The sequence below is a fragment of the Pteropus alecto genome, unplaced genomic scaffold (assembly GCF_000325575.1).
Source record: "Pteropus alecto unplaced genomic scaffold, ASM32557v1 scaffold37, whole genome shotgun sequence".
Classification (NCBI taxonomy): domain Eukaryota; kingdom Metazoa; phylum Chordata; class Mammalia; order Chiroptera; family Pteropodidae; genus Pteropus; species Pteropus alecto.
In genome coordinates this window covers 1,254,449-1,258,836 of record NW_006440605.1, presented here as the reverse complement: position 1 = coordinate 1,258,836, position 4,388 = coordinate 1,254,449, and positions in this window count along the sequence as shown.

Genomic DNA, 4,388 nt, shown 5'->3' with positions numbered 1-4,388 from the left:
CTGTGTGTCCCTGATGGGCCCAGTCTAGAAAGGCCCAGGGAAGTTGGGGCAGATTCAGCGGCATGGTTGTTATGATTTTTGGTGTCATTGTTATTGCCAGAAAGACAGGGATGCTGAGCCAATGCTGAGAACGCAGAGGAAATGCATCCCTCTGGGCCGCCTTGACCTTGGGCCTTTGACAGGGTTCCGAGGGTCAGCCCCCTGCCACTCTCTTTGCCTCTCCCACCTCTGCTGCTGGAGCTGCACCCGTGGCCACCATGGGGCGGAGCTCCTTGAACTACCCTGAGGACTGGACGGTGTCCTGCCTCAGCTTCCTGCCCCAAGACCAGCTCAGCTACTCCCACCTCTTCTCTTGTCCCCCGACAAGCCCCCAGCTCACTGCCTGGCCCTGATTCTCTGCAGGGGAGCAGCTTTACCAGTCCCCAAGGCAAGAGTGGCGGGTTTGGGAGGACAGAGAGGAGTGGAGACAGTGCAGTCCGCGGAGGGCCCCACGTGGATGAAAGTGTGGAGGGGTGGGGAAGGAGGCGGGAGCCCGGGCTGGCCAGAGCAGAGGGCGGAGGAGCTCGGAGTCAGTGAGGCAGGTAAGAGGGAGCCATGGCAGGTTCTTGCTCTTTTCTAACTGTGCCAAAATTACATAACAAAATTTACCATTTAAATCATTTTTACGTATAAAGTTCAGTGGCATCAAGCACATTCACAATATTGTACAACCACCCATTCCCAGAACCTTCTCATCTTCCCAAATTGAATCTTATCCCCATTAAACACTAAGTCTCCGTGTTCCTTCCCCAGCCCCTGGCACCACCATCTACTTTCTGTTTCTATGAATCTGTGACCTCTAAGGACCTCATATAAGTAGAATCATACAGCATTGGTCCTTCTGTGCCTGGCTTCTTTAATTTTACATGTTTCCAAGGTTTCTCCATATTGTAGCATCTGTCAGCCACCCACACGTACAGTGTGAGTCGGAGCTGGATCCCTGGTCGTGTTAATGGAAATGGCTTGTGGAGCTCCGAGGAGGTGATGTCAGCACAAATTGCCCTCTGGGTGGGTGGAGATGGGTGTTGTTGACATATTGGCAGCCTGTGAAGCCACAGGATAGCTCAGGTACAGGGTGGAGAGTTCAGGGGGAGACACAGATCAGGAACCATCGGAGATCGAAGAGGCAAACTGGGGATGTGTCGTAAGGACCCAAAAGAGAGCTGTGAGTCTTAAGCAAGAGGGAAGGTTCACCAGGGTCCACTGCTCATGAGACTCAGTGACAAAGAACACAGAAGGCTGAATGGGGCAAGAGGAGCCCTAACCATTTGCCTGGTACTTAGACAGGCAAGGGAGGAAGTCCCAGCAAGGACAGACTTTGAGGCTAGACAAGAGGACAGATGCAAAGTGGTTGAAGAATATAGATAGACCTTTCTTTCCTATTCAGCTATGATTTTTAGTCTATAGTGTGTCTTTTTCTCCCCCTTTTTACTTTTATTTAAAAAATTAAGGTGTAATTTAAGTACAGGAAAATTCATCCATTTTAGTGCACAATTCTTTGATATTTGACAAATGCATATAGCCATACAACCTCCACCTCAGTCCCCCATCCCCAGCCTCTGGCAACCACTGATCCATCTGTCACTATATTGCTTCTTCCAGAATATCGTGTAAATGGAAGCATATGATATGCAGCCTTTCGAGTGTGGCTTCTTTCACTCAGCAGAATGCACTGGAGATCCCCCCGTGATGTTGTTGGCGTATCAATGTTTCATCCCTTGTTATTGCTGAGGAGTATTCCACGGTATGGATGTGTCGCCTTCTACCCTTTTATCTACTGAGGGACATTTGAGTTCTTACCAATTTTGGCAGTTGTGGGTAAAGCTGCTATAAACATTTATGCGCAGGTTTTTGTATGAAGGTAAGTTTTTATTTCTCTTGAACGAATACCTAGGAGTCCACACACACACACACATTTTCTCTCTCTCTCTCTCTCTCTCTCTCTCTCTCTCTCTCTCTCTCTCTCTCTCTCTCTCTCTCTCTCTCTCTCTCTCTCTCTCTCTCTCTTTCTCTTTCTCTCTCTCTCTTTCTCTCTCAACTTTGACAGCTTTGGGGGTATTGCTCACATACTACGCACTTTATCCATTTGAAGTGTACAATTCACAGAGTTGCACAAACATCACCACTATCTAATTTTAGACTATTTCATCTTCCTGAAAAGAAACCCTGTCCCCATTAGTAATCGGTCCCTGTTCCTCCGCTCTCTGCCTGCTCAGTTCTGCTTATTCTGGATATGCCACACAGATGGAATCATATAATGTGCGGTCTTTTGTGACTGGCTTCTTTCATTTAGCATAATGTTTCAATATCCACTTGTAATGTGAATAGTTTTTTTAATCATTATTTTATGGTTGAATAATATTCGATTGTATGAATCCGTGCATGGGCATTGGGCCGTCTCCACCTTTGGCTGTTGTGAATTGTGTGACTATGAACATTCCTGTACGGATGTATGTTTTAATACCTGTTTTCAATTCTTTTTGATATCTACCTAGGATTCACATGGAAACTCTATGTTTAACACTTTGGGGCACTGCCAAACTGTTTTCTGTGGTGGCTGCACCATTTTCCATTAACACCAACAGCATATGAGGGTTCTGATTTTTGCACATCCTTGTCAACATTTGTTATTATCTGACTTTTTGATTCTAGCCCATCCTAGTGAGTGTGAGTATATCTCACTGCGGTTTTGATTTGCATTTCCCTAATGATTGTAGATGAGCATTATTCCACATTGGCTGTTTGTATATCTTTGGAGAAAAGTCTATTCAGAGCCTTTGCTCACTTAAAAATTGGCGGGTCTGGTTAGAATGAAGATTCTGGCTCCTCGTTTAGCCACCCTGACCCGGACCTCCCCTAATTCCCACTCCCATGGCTTCCACTTGGCCCCAGACTCACCCCTGCATGTCCCTCATCGCCCAGGGGATGAACAGCCCATCTTAATTTACAAATATTTCCTCATACTCCTCTAACCCTTCAGAACAAGACCTTCGAGGACCCTTCCCCAATGCAGGTCTGTGCCAGGATGGCCTTGCTGGGCCACTTTAATAGAAAAAAGACTGGTAGCTGCTGTGGGGAGACAAGGTTTCTCAATATTATAAAACCTTCCAAACATACAGAAAAGTGGAGAGCATTGTCCACTGGCCTGCCCACCCTTAGATTCCACAATTATCATGTTGCTATACTTACTTTATCACCTATCTATCCCTCCCTCCCTTCATTTCTTCCTCCCTCCCTTGTTCAATCATATTGTTTTTTGGATGCTGTCATTAGAACCCGTCACTTTGAAACATGTCAGCATGCACGTCACCACTTAGAGTTCAATATTTTATATTTCTTTGTAACTGGGGAGGGGGGTGAAATTTACATACAAAAAGTGGACATCTTATGTATACATCCCCTGAGATGCAGATATCCATGTAACTCAACCTAGATCAAGATATAGAACATCGTCATCACCCCAGACAGTGGAGGGTAGACAATTTTAAGTTATCTGCCTTACTAGATAACCGTTTAGGTATCTAACTACCTTTAAGCACCTCCCCCTCAAATAGGATCATCTTGTTTTTCTTCTACAAATAGATGTGGACCTGTTTCCATTCCAACCCTCAGTCTCACATCTCATTCCAACCCCCTGTTGAGGGGCATTCAGGTCAGCTTATGCTTTCTAGAAACTCGTCCCTGGTGGGGGCACAGGCAGGGCAAGGAAAGGCATTTCAGGATGGCAGAGAATTTCTAAGGCTGAAAGGAAGGAGTCAGTGGAGAGGAGACAGGAAGGCTGTGGAGCAAGGCCCTCTGATGGGCAAAGCTTGTTCCGGCCACAGGGCCTTTGCACGTGCAGTGCCCCCTGCCCCGTGTAGTCTCCTCTGGTTCTCTGAATGGCCAGCTCCACCACCTTCAGATCCGGGCTCAAACGCCACCTGCTCAGAGAAGGTGACCATCGCAGGCCTGTCTTTCCTCTCACTATTCCCTGCTTGTTTCCTTGTAGCACTCGCCCCCATCTGTCATTATTTTGGGCTCTTCCTTGTTCTTCACACTCCCTTTTCCCCTGTGGAGTGTTAGCTTTAAAAGGACAGCGACTATGATTGCCTTCACCCCGGTAGCCGCAACGCCAGGTCTAAAAGACAATAAGAATTCAACATTAGTCTGTGCAAGGGATGAATGGTTCCAGGTGCTGAGGCGTGGGGACCAGTGAGAGTGTCCGGGTGCTCTGTACAAGGTTTCTGAAAAGCCAGAGGTGGGTTTGGGGGGTCCCCAGTCTGAGCTCAGCAGGCTGAAGCTCCCTTCCGAAACTGGCTTAAAGCAGCTTCTCTAAGCTCACTCTGGGACACGTCCAGCTATTTCTGGGC